The sequence below is a fragment of the Epinephelus fuscoguttatus genome, linkage group LG8 (genome assembly GCF_011397635.1).
Source record: "Epinephelus fuscoguttatus linkage group LG8, E.fuscoguttatus.final_Chr_v1".
In the NCBI taxonomy this organism is placed as follows: domain Eukaryota; kingdom Metazoa; phylum Chordata; class Actinopteri; order Perciformes; family Serranidae; genus Epinephelus; species Epinephelus fuscoguttatus.
In genome coordinates, this window is record NC_064759.1 from 45,705,187 (window position 1) to 45,718,475 (window position 13,289).

Sequence of the window (13,289 nt, forward strand, 5' to 3'; positions counted from 1 at the left end):
AAGTCCAGCCTGTGGCCCTTTGCTGCATGTCATCCCCCCTCTCTCTCCCCCTTTCATACTTGGCTGTCCTATCCATTAAAGGCAAAAATGCACAAAAGCATATCTTTTTTTTTTTAAAAAAAAAAAAAAGTGCCCTAAAAGATTAACAGACCTGTGTTATTGTATGATTGATAAATAAAGCTGAGTTGACTGACTCCTCACCAGATATTAAAGATTGAAAAAACATAAAACACAGGAATTACTGTGGGGACAGATTAAACATTTTAAACTGAACATGTATAAATATATAAAAATGTACAAAAAACAATCAATAAGAAATAAAAGTCAGAGAGACAATTTTTTTTTCTTCCCATTTTTAATGGAAATTCCATTCCTCGATCTTCCTTCTCCTTGCAAGCTTCTGTATGAAGTCTTCCACTTCACTAAATTGGTAACAGAGAACACGATTGCCAAGTTGATATTTTACTTCAAATTGCATTTGAAAATGTAATTATCCACCCTTACCTTTGATCATAAATTGGACCAGAGAGATACTCCTGCTCAGCCTCCTGTGAGGACAGCCCCTTTAGCTCAGTCAGTCCATATATGAGTGCCTACCGAAAGGAATTTACACACACACACACACATTACACTTAACTGCTCAAAAAAAGGTTTGTGAACGTTATCTCAGTCAATTATTTCTCCCCTTTAATTATACCAATTAGTGTTTTATTTTATATTGTTGGAAAGCCTGATTAGTCACCTTTACAGTGAGGTACAACTTGTAAGGATCATGCATTAGTGGAATGAGCAACACAGCTAAACATGTGGGTAACGCCCCAAAACAATGTGCCAAAATCCCCTGCAACATTCTTCTGTTGGTATTCACTCTTGTTCTAAGCTTCAAGTGCTGCTAGGTGTGTGTCAGTCACAGGTGTATGGCACCTGATTGGAGTCCAAACCTCAACCTAATTGAACACTTGTGGGATCAGCTTAGGCATGCTGTACGTGTTAGAGTGACCACCCACAACCATGCTGGTTGACCCTCAACAACTCCTGGTTGAGGAATGGGATGCCATCCCACAGAAAAATGTGACCAGCATGAGGAGGTGCCAAGCTGCCCTGACAGTAGCTATGTTTCCATCCAAAAGTGATTCAAATCATTGGGAAATGCGCATTAAAAGAAATACGAATCCTGTTTGTTTCCATTAAATGTACGGACTTTGGTGAAAATTACGAACTCGCGCGAGTTTTCCGCAGATCCGGAAACAAAACAAGTCTCGCATTCTTCTTCTTCTTCTACGTTTTCTGGCGGTTGGCAACCAGCTTCTAAATGCATTACCGCCTTCCCGACCCGGAGTGTGGATATCACCATGGAGAGAGGTGCGCTTCGTCAGACATAATTCGAACATAACTGTTTCCATTCCCTGTTTTGCGAATCAACATTTTTTCGAATCAACCAAAACCTGGCTAAAGCGAATGTATTTTAGTTTGTGTGAATCAGTGGCGTCGCCTGGCCTGGGCATCCGGGGCTTTAGCCCCTAACGTTTTTTCTTAAGCCCCGGATAATTCAACTTCAGAAGAAATAATGATAACTGTACATTAACGAGCCACTAAAGAAGTTGTAGTTTTCCATTTTCAGTGAATGCAACACAGGATGACGTCGAGACTGGTTAATCAGAGAGAGGGGTTGCGTGAAGCATCCGTGTTTTATTGGCTGATAGCCTCGCGTCACCAGGCTCTTCCGGTATCTAAACCGTTGGCGCGCTGGAGGGAGACGTTTTAGCAACAACACGAAAGATCATGGATATAAGACGTTTTTTCAAAAACAAGGAGGCTGACTCGGCTGAGGCTCACGTCTCCGGGGAGCCGTTACCAGAAACAGGTAAATGAATAATTTAAATTCTGTTTATTCCTTCAAAATTATGTGAAACGTGTAGTGTTAGGGGGGCGTGCCGGCGGAGCTACGGGACAGTCCTCCCCGGTGATAGACGCTCTTAGGCGGGCTGAAAATCCCTGAAGGCTCGGTACGGCTGGCGACTTTTCCCACACATAAATTCAGTGATATTTTTCTCACATAAGTTACCAAAGATACCGCACACAACTACGTAACTGTTGTTATGTCCTTCTAACGTTGCTGTGTGGGTTGAAGTGTTGGCCTTTTTCTTTTTATTGTGAAAGCTGAGCTTTCTGCAGGCGCCTGTCTGCAGGCGTCTACTCTCGCTGCCCCGCAGCTGGCCCCGTCACCGTCGTCCCGGCTGTCACAGGCCCTGATTTCGGACTCTACTGACACTATCCCGTGGCTGCCTTTAACCAATGCCGGTATCGGTGCCGACAACGGCATCTCTGGTGCTTGTCCATCAAATGTGGAGAGTGATCAGTCTGGATGTGGACCGGTGGTGAGGGTGGCGTGTGGTGATGCTGCTGCCGCAGCTGCTGCTGAGACCAGGGGCCTGGAGGCGTCTTTACCACTCTCAAACCGCTTTGGGATCCTGCCCGATGAGGCGCCGGTTCACCCGGTAGATGCCCCCGCGGCCCCGGCACCGTCCGACCCGACCTCCTCGCTGGTTGCATCTGGTGCTGCTGCTTACTCTCCGCCTGCCGTCTCCCCTCCACCTGTCGCTGGTACTAATCGGACGGCTGTCCGGTGTTTCGGATTTACTCGCGACCCTGTTAACTGGCGACCTTCAGCCGAATGCGTCTGTTGTTGTCGTAGTGACAACAGCTGTTTTCAACCAGGAAGAGAACACGTAGCTGTCCTCGCGAAGGCCTCTTTATTCAGTTTTTCGGAAGAATATCAAAACATAGCCGACCTGATCCGTCTTTGGACTCTTGGTGGAGGAACCCAGTCACGGACCGACACTCAGTCGCGGTTTGAATCACACTTGTTATGACGGAATGTTGAAAACAGGAAGAGGCCAAGTTGCTTTTCCTGTAAATCTAACTCCTATCTCGAATAAATTTTCTAAATAGGCCTACACAGTTTCGTCTCTGGTGCCTGCCTAAATAAACATGTGCCATATGAAAGAACCGTTCAGCCCTGTGAAACGTAAAAAAGAAAATTTTCACGGGATTCGAACCTGCTTCGTCATGGGAAAATAAATTAAGAGCGCACCACTAACGGGGTACGCCTCTATGACAAGGTCACTTTATTGACAGATCCATTAAAAATCCTACAACATACAGCCAGCTATGTCTTCACATTGGGAAGTAGCTAGATCAACTTGTGACCACACTGTCCATGCACTGAGGAACATTTTACATTCTCACTGCTTTCCAATACAAAAACCAGCGGTTTTAAATCCACTTAATTCATAAACCTAACGTTTATTGTTGTGCTACAGGTCAATAAAGCCAATATTCATATACTCACGTGGAAATACTTTATTTTTAATTAAGCAATAAAGCAGCAGCTGTATAAATCCAGTTAGGCCTACTTCATAAACGTAACGCAAGATAACGTCATGTTGTAGCCTTAGGCAACACTGAAAATCACATATTTTATGTAAACCTAGAAATAACAATAAATACATTTGAGGGCGGTTCAGAAAAAACACACATGGTAGGCTATATGGTATACCAAACATGTACAGTGAAGAAACAAGTAAGATCCTGCAACATAACCACAACTCCTTTGGCCAAAAGGTCATATTTCCTTGAGATGACGCACAAGTAGATCTGATGTACTCATCTGGCTGTCATTCATGTAACTAAACTTGCATTCAATGTTCACCTTTTATTAATGTGGCTGTGCTTGTAGTTTACAGCAGATCATTGTTTACTCGGTAGCATTGTTCTGGTAGGAAACATGACATCGGAACTAAGTGAAAGTGTCAAAAGTCAAGTTAATATTCTACGTAAATAGGGACTTTCTCAGATCATGGCAAGACCAAATGATCCGAAGAGTGCACTGCATGTGACTCCGGGTGAAGTTAGTTTGCCGTTGGATAATAGATAAACTAGAGCATGAAACCCATTTACAAAGAGCTGTGCCTTATTAGGCCCACTTGGCAAAACCATTCTACATTGGTGTGGGGTGTCTGGGTCCAGTAATGGGGGTATGGGGGTATGGGGGTATTAGCCCTTCTCTTTGTTACTCACTATTTTCTGCCTATGAGAGGAAATCACTGTTGAACCCAAAATGAATATCCTTATATCCAACGTCAAACTAACTTCACCTCGGTACTCTAAAACGCTTTGTAGGAGTTAATGGACTTTCATACCACATAGCCTACAGCCTAGTGTTTGTCATATTTGTACGCTTTTAATCGCCTTAATGCTACAACATAAATAGATAATTTATCGTAGAGATACATCTATTATACAGCTGCTGCTTTATTGCTTAATTTAAAATAAAGTATTTCCACGTGAGTATATGAATATTGGCTTTATCGACCTGTAGCACAACAATAAACGTTAGGTTTATGAATTAAGTGGATTTAAAACCGCTGGTTTTTGTATTGGAAAGCAGTGAGAATGTAAAATGTTCCTCAGTGCATGGACAGTGTGGTCACAAGTTGATCTAGCTACTTCCCAATGTGAAGACATAGCTGGCTGTATGTTGTCGGATTTTTAATGGATCTGTCAATAAAGTGGCCTTGTCATAGTGGCGTATCCCGTTAATAGTGCGCTCTTAATTTATTTTCCCATGACGAAGCGGGTTCGAATCCCGTGAAAATTTTCTTTTTTACGTTTCACAGGGCTGAATGGTTCTTTAATATGGCACATGTTTATTTAGGCAGGCACCAGAGACGAAACTGTGTAGGCCTATTTAGAAAATTTATTCGAGATAGGAGTTAGATTTACAGGAAAAGCAACTTGGCCTCTTCCTGTTTTCAACATTCCGTCATAACAAGTGTGATTCAAACCGCGACTAAGTGTCGGTCCGTGACTGGGTTCCTCCACCAAGAGTCCAAAGACGGATCAGGTCGGCTATGTTTTGATATTCTTCCGAAAAACTGAATAAAGAGGCCTTCGCGAGGACAGCTACGTGTTCTCTTCCTGGTTGAAAACAGCTGTTGTCACTACGACAACCACAGACGCATTCGGCTGAAGGTCGCCAGTTAAGAGGGTCGCGAGTAAATCCGAAACACCGGTCTGTCGAGGGTCAGCAGAACAAACAGCTGGGGAAATCCTCCTCCTACCGACGCTGGTTGCTGACGAAGGCTGTAAACAGGCACTCGGGCAGTCTTCCTCGCACGCAGCCACCGAAGGAGCAGCCTCCGGAGTTGAACCGCGTCCCCTCACCGCAGCTCTCACCCATCCAGCCCGTCCATCCTCAGCCGGTGAGTTTACCTCACTCCGGGGTCACTGAATTTCCGCTGTGTTCTTCTGACGGCGCTCAGCCTGCATCCCCTCAGCCACTTTTCTCTCCCACCCCACTCATAATTGGAGATTCTATAATCAGGAATGTACGCTTTTCAACGCAACCACCCTCTGCCTTCCTGGTGCCACCGTCCCTGTCATCTTGGAAAAGCTCAAAAACATTCTGCCGTCACTCCCGACCTCTATTACGCGTCTGATTATTCATGTAGGTATTGTTGACTCTGCCCTTCGCCAGTCTGAATTGACTAAGGTAAATTTTAACAACCTTTTTCACTTTTTAAAACAGACTGGTAAGACAATCTTTATCTTCGGACCCACTGCTCCACTGTCCCGCGGTGCTGGCCTTTTCAGCAGAGCCCTCTACCTCAATTTTTGGCTTCAATACTCCTGCAGGGCACACGATATGGTTTTTATTGACAATTTTAATCTCTTTTGGAATTGCTGGTCTCTTTTTAGAAAGGAAGGGATCCACCCAAACAAACTGGGCTCTCAAATGCTGACTGTAAACATTCAGCATGTCGTGCACTATGCCCCACGTGACTGACTATTTACACCTGATGTCACTCACAATCATAATCCAGTTTTCCCCTCTTCCTCTACGGTTTCATCGCAGCGAACCACCATCACCAGCTCCCCCTACTGTCCTACTGTCAGCTCCGCTGTCATTCCAGTTGTTATTAGTAATAGGCTCCGTTTAAAGCACAGTCACTCCACTGCACCAAACGTGTAATCTAATCCATATTTCATCCAGTTATAGGGAAACTATTCTGCATACTGTCCAGATGCCATGTCTTGCAAAAATGCCGCTTTTAAATGTCAGGTCACTCACAAACAAGTCCTTCATCTTAAATGATTTTATTTTAACCTATAACTTAGACTTTTTATTTCTTACTGAAACTTGGCAAAGACCTGGTGAACTCAGCTCCTTTTCTGAGTTATGTCCCCCAAAATATAACCTTCTTAACTCACCATGGCTGACTGGCTGTGGTGGGGGCTTGGCTGTGGTTTGTAGTGATATTTTTATCTATAAACCCATGTCAACTGATGAATACACAAGCTTTGAATTACTGCTGTTTAAGATTGAACAGTCTATTCCAGTACTGTGTGCACTTATATACCGACCCCCTAAATTCAACAAGGCTTTTATTGATGAATTCTCCGATTTTCTGTCTTTTATGGTTACTAAATCTGATAACCTCCTAATTTCAGGTGATTTTAATATTCATATCTGCTGTCCATCTAACCCACTTGGTCGGGATTTTACACATTTAATGGACTCTTTCAATCTTACTCAGTCAGTCATGGGTCCTACTCATATACACGGCCACACTCTTGACCTTATTTTAACTCTTGGTATCCCGGTTCCCAGTATTCAGATAAATAACATCAGTTTATGTGATCACTGGCCCATTATGTTTTCCACCTCTCTTCCCTCCCAAACTCCAAAACCCAGTCGGCCAGGAAACTATTCCAAGTCTATTACCCCTCTCACTGCCATACAGTTCTCGAATGCTTTCTCCTCTGCTGTCATTAAAGCTCCCCCTGCTGGTCTGGTCACAGAAGAATTGGTCACACGTTTCAACTTCATTTGCACAAATATTCTTGATTCAATTGCCCCTCACAAAATCAGGAAAGCAAAGACTAAAACTCAGCTCTGGCTAAACTCCATGACTTGTGCAGCTAGGCGGAACTGTAGAAGAGCAGAGTTTAAGTGGAAAAAAGATAAGCGCCACGTTTCTTACCAACATCTGAGAGACTGTCTGGAGGTTTGGGAGTATTCCCGAACGGCTGGTCTGTTCCAGGCTGAACCGGCCGGTGGTCGGAACGTTTTTTTTTACCCCATAAAACGCAGCCGCGGTTGACTGCAGCAGCTTGCCCTCGCAGCCGCAGGTGGCAGTGGCACAGAGTGGAACATCAGACTGGGTCAATCTAATATTTTGCATATTAAGGGGGGATACGAGCAGTTAGCAAGCACTGCCTACATGGCCCTATCATCCCAGACGGGTTGGGCCGGCCCGACAAACCCGACCAGACCCGCGGGTTCGGTCCGGGTTCGGGCCGAAAAAATATGCAGATGACTCGGGCCAGGTCGGACCTTGGGCTTCCTTTTTTTCGGGCAGGCAATTAGGCTAAAGCTGCGTTCACACCAAACGCGAATTTGCAAATTCGCGCGTCAAGATTACATACAAAGTCAATGCAAAGACGCGATTAGATGCAAATTCGTGCTGGGCGGCACGATGGACGCGTCTAGCGCGACGCGATGGACGTGATAGAGGCGTTCAGCGCAGCGCGATAGACGCGAAATTCGCGTCCAACGCCTCATCGCTCGAGTTGAAAATATTGAACTTTTGAGGCGAATTCACGTGACGCTGTGCCGCGAAAGCCAATCAGTGTTGAGATTCTCCCGACGTCACTGGCGTGTGTCAACAGCAATAAACTGCTACTCACCGGAGACAGATGGACAGGCGCTCCGCAGCTGAAATTGAGCGGCTGTAGTTGGTGTCCTGCCGGGAGATCCTGGCGCCAACCCTCGCCAACAGGTCCTCAAACTGGGCCCCAGTCAGCCTGAAGTACCGCTGAAAGCGGCTATCATCCAGACGGAGTTCCTGAAACTCGCCGAGCTGGATGCGCTTCTGCAGGATAGGGTGAACCCAAAAACGACGGCGTTTGGCCCTCCAATGCATTTGGGACTTCCAGAGGAGGTAAACGACAAAGCAGCGATAGTGGTTATCTTGTCATGGTCGTCAGTGATGTCTTGACGCCCCGACGTCCAGTTGTTGATGCCGAGATGAAGGAGAAACTTGTCATTGTGGTGTGCGGCTACCCGGAGCTATATGATACTACGTGTCTACTCTGCAGAGACCGCAACAAAAAGGAGCAGGCTTGGGTGAAAGTTCCCGAGGAGACTGGTCTACTTGGTAAGTTCTGTAAATATGTGTGTTTAATTAGTTTGCAGAATGGTTGCACTATGAACGTTAGCACTAGCTTAGCTCCGGTTAGCACAGCCGGCTTCCCGCTACTCACGCGAATGACGCGATGACGCAAATGAACAAAATGGTCAGGTGTCCAAACTTGGGCGTTATGGGTGGCGCGTTACGCCAGGGCCACACTGCCCGCGGAAGCGCAGCGCACCGAAATTCTTGCGCGCGCCGGAGCACCTCCGTTCACATCAGACGCACATTTCTCCACGCCATCAACAAGCGATTCTGCTCCCAGCTCTTGTTTTTCACTACCTGGCTTGTCAGATTCGCTCGCGGCTCGCGCAGAAAATAGACCAGACGCTGAACTGATCGCTGCAAATCGTGAGCCCGCCGCGGAGCTTCCCGGCGCGGCGCGGCCAGTGTGGACGACACAGTTGGTTAACATGGGCGCCGAAAGGAAACTGCCTTCTCTTCTCGGCGCTTCAAGGCTATTCGCGGCGCTTCCGCGGGCGGTGTGGCCCTAGCGTTACTCGCGTCACGCGCGTGCAATTCGCGTCACTCGTGTCTGGTGTGAACGCACAGTAATGCTGGTGTGTCAGCTGTGTCAGGTCTGGGCTTAAAAACCCGCAGGGTTGGGTTGTAATTTTCAGGTCCATTGAGAACACTAGTTTGCGTTTTTGGATGTGTGCAGGGCACACAGAACATTAAAGGTAGCCTATCAGCAATGTTATACGATATGTGCATAAATCATTAATCTGCTTTATCAATTAAAAATAAAATCCATACTGGCTGACCAAACGGCTGAAAAACGCACAAATTTCTTTATTGCAAAAGAAGACATAGCCTATTTCAGGAGAGAGTCTGTGTTCAAAGTTAAAAAGATAATATTGGAATATATAGGCTATACAACTGTTTTCCTGTTCTGTTTCTACATTAATATATAGCAATTTTTACCAGCTCAAGAAAAATACATTAAAGTGAGTAATTCATTTACAGTGTGTGTGTGTGTGTGCGTGCATGCGTGTGTGTGGCGCTTTTGTTATGTTGATTTTTATATTGTATTTGTGTTCTAACACTGTGAATTCTTTGCAAAAGTGCTATAACGTTTATCATTGTTGCTGTTATTGTTATTATTAGCTGACAAGGCCAGTGTCAGTCGTGGAGTTGATGCAGAGGGACAGGATAATGCCAGTCATAGGACTGAGGAGGAGGAAGAGACAGATGAGGAGGGACAGAAGAAGGAGGAGAAGGAGATGGAAGAGGAGGTGGAGGAGAAGAAGGAGGAGGAGAAGGAGGAGGAAGAGGAGAAGGAGAAGAAGGAAAGTGGAGCAGGAACCACCAAAAAAACAGTGCCAGGTACAGGTGCAGTGTGCAGGACTGGGTTGGCAATAGGTCTTTGCATAGAATTATATTATATTCAATACACTCTACTGATGACTAATCTGTGTGTGTTGTGTTTAATATCATTAGATTATTTTTATACTGCAAATAAAGTTTTCGTGTTAAAATTACGGTTCCACTTGCGTCCGTCGTGCGATCAGAACAAAGGCCTCTCCAAATCAAGCTCCCGTGCTGAATTTCAACCCCAGCCCGGAAGCTGAAACAGAGGGCATGGAACATTATACTGGTGGGGGAAACTAGAGCTGGACTACATCCCAAGAAAAAGGGTGCACATCACTATTAAAGAAAAGTAATGCACACCATCCCACAAAATGTATAACACACTTCAATTTCCACACACAAATAAGAGATGCGAGACACACATCACTGAGAGCAATCACTACAAACTGGGAATGCACTGCAACCAACACGGCACACAGTGAGTTACCCTTTGACGCAGATGCAACCAACTACAGTGCCCCACCTGGCACATGTCTGAATCCCTCCTGTTGTCTCCCCTTTACCCTCACACAAAACAATATATAGGCCTATCACAACATAACAAATACAATAATAAGAAATCAATTCATAACAATTAATAAAAAGAACCCACGTAACTTGCGTGACCGTCGAGACTCCTCTCCTAACACAGGAACGGTTAAACCCAATCAGCTGTCTTCGTCGCTGGCGGCCTTACCAGCCGCGAACAACACCCTCCCTCCCAGGATGAAAGCAGCCGCACATGCAACAGGGCGCTCCCCAGACACACAGACAATGAATGGTGCTCTGCTTTTCAGTCTTAGAGTCCTGCCCATACAATCAGCCACAGCTCAGTCCACAGTTCATCATTCACAGCAGCGGTACGCTCAACAATTCAATCACACAACATTATCAACACTGTGTCAAAGCAGAGAGAACTAAATATTTTTCTGACATCATTCTGAAACATGCCCATAGACCCAAAGTTTTATTTAACACAATAAACACAGTTCTTAACCCTGCAGTCACAGACTATCATGAAACAACACCGGATACCTGTGAAAACTTCCTAAAATTCTTTATTAGCAAAATTGATAATATACGATCTCAGATCTCACCACCCTCCTACAATCCATCAGAATAAAGCTCATGTTCCTCATTTCTCAATAATCTCGTACCAATTTCTCTCTCCTCTTTGACACAGATAGTCTCAAATATGAACCCTAGCACTTCTCCCTCAGATATTTTACCTTCACGTCTTTTTAAGGAAGTCCTGGACACCATTGGGCCCAGTATTTTAATTCAGTTCAATTCAATTTTATTTATAAAGCCCAATATCACAAATCACAATTTGCCTCACAGGGCTTTACAGCATACGACATCCCTCTGTCCTTATGACCCTCGCAGTGGATAAGGAAAAACTCCCCGAAAAACTCCCCAAAAAAACCCCCTTTGACGGGGAAAAAAAACCGGTAGAAACCTCAGGAAGAGCAACTGAGGAGGGATCCCTCTTCCAGGACGGACAGACGTGCAATAGATGTCGTACAGAACATATCAGCATAACAAATTAACAGTAATCCACATGACACAATGAGAGAGAGAGAGAGAGAGAGAGAGAGAGAGACATGCAGGTAATGACAGTAGCTTACAACAACATTGTTGAAAGTAATAATATTATAGTTCTGGCTACTGTGGTACAATATGTTGAAAGTATGTATTAATATCTGGCAGTATACATGTGTGACAATAGTCATATGTGTATAATAGCAGTAGAAGTATGACTAATGACTAATGATGGCAGCAGCAGGAGACATCTGGCAGGACCACGGCAGCAGCACAACCACACACGTCATGCTGTCCAGGCACCGTTGCGATATGAGTTAATCTGAGAGACAGTGAAGCACAAAGGCTCCAGAGAAGAAGCCAAGTTAGTGACATCCAGAATGGCTGAGTTAGCAAGATGCAGTAATAGAATACGAGAGAGAGAGAGAGAGAGAGAAGGAGAGAAGGTGCCCGGTGTATTATAGGGGGTCCTTCGGCAGACTAGGCCTAAGTCAGCCTAACTAGGGCCTGGTACAAGGCAAGCCTGAGCCAGCCCTAACTATAGGCTTTGTTAAAGAGGAAAGTCTTAAGTCTAGTCTTAAATGTGGAGACGGTGTCTGCCTCCCAGACCGTAACAGGAAGATGATTCCACAGGAGAGGAGCCTGATATCTGAAGGCTCTGGCTCCTGATCTACTTTTGGAGACTTTAGGGACCACGAGTAACCCTGCATTCTCAGAGCGCAGTGTTCTGGTGGGATAATAAGGCACTATGAGCTCTCTAAGATATGACGGAGCTTGACCATTTAGAGCTTTATAAGTTAACAGTAGGATTTTAAATTCAATTCTGGATTTTACAGGGAGCCAGTGCAGAGAAGCTAAAACAGGAGAAATATGATCACGTTTCTTAGTTCCTGTTAGTGCACGTGCTGCTGCATTCTGAATTAGCTGGAGAATTTTTAAGGACTTGCTAGAGCTACCAGATAATAGAGAGTTACAGTAATCCAGCCTTGAGGTAACAAAAGCGTGGACCAGTTTTTCTGCATCTTTTCAGGTCAGGATAGGCCTAATTTTTCTCATCCAGGTTTTTATGTCTTTAAGGCAATTATGAAGTTTAGTTAATTGATTACTTCTTCTGGCTTCATAGATAAATACAACTGTGTATCATCCGCATAACAATGGAAATTTACAGAGTGATTTCTGTGTTACAGTTTTTTATTGATTCCCCCCCCCCTCCCCCATATATATATATATATATATATATATATATATATATATAAAACAAAAAAAAGGGTGTGTACAAACATGACACGACATACAACTCAACAGAAAATTGGTGTGACACAGGGTATTATTCAAAATAATATTAATATTACGATTCATAATGGGGTTAGTATGTCACATTTTCAGTTGCCAACCTCTATAACACCGGAGGCGGGGACTCAACAAGAAACAGAAGCAGTCATTTCCAACCCCACGCCTTCCATCTGACCGTCACACTAGCCAAGTGTACAAACCCAACCCCACCCCATCACGCCTGCCCACCCTCCCATCACTTACCCTACCCTGCCACCCACCCCACAAAAAAAAGAAAAGAAAAAGAAAAGGGAAAACAAAAAAAAAATAATAAAATAAAATAAAATAAAATAAATAATAACAATAAATAAGCCGATTATATCTGCTCAGTTGAGAGTCTATGGAGGCTGTTTACATAAGACAAAAAGGGTTACCATCTGGCAGTAAATTTTCCAGCAGAGCCTCTGAGAGAGAACTTAATTTTCTCTAACTTGAGAAAAGACAACATATCCTCTAGCCAAGATGCTGCTGATGGGGGACCAGGTGATTTCCAGGACAGTAAAATCCTCCTTCAGACCCAACCCAGAGAGGAAAACGCTATGATATCTAAATGGTTGGTATATAAATTGGCAAGAAGTTCAGGAATTCCAAATATGGCGGTCAAAGGATCTAGTTACAATTTTTTAAGATGTCAGAAAGGATTTTAAAAAAGACACCCCAAAATGATTGCAATTTGGGACAAAAGAAAAACAAATTACTAAGGTTTGCAGGGGTATAGCTACATCTATCACATCTATTGTCTGCACTCGGATAAATTTCTGCTAGTTTAGCTTTAGAATAATGAAGCCTGTATAGCATCTTAAACTGTAT

General features: G+C 44.4%; 1 long non-coding RNA gene across 1 annotated transcript in view; it reads right to left on the reverse strand.

Annotated features, from left to right (window-relative positions):
- Positions 1-372: 372 nt before the first annotated feature.
- LOC125892898 (uncharacterized) overlaps positions 373-13,289 on the reverse strand; it is a 42,868-nt gene continuing 29,951 nt past the window's right edge. The window contains exons 2-3 of the long non-coding RNA XR_007449812.1: positions 505-593; positions 373-422 (exon numbers count right to left, since the gene is read on the reverse strand). This is a non-coding gene — a long non-coding RNA (uncharacterized LOC125892898). The remainder of the gene's footprint in view (positions 423-504; positions 594-13,289) is intronic.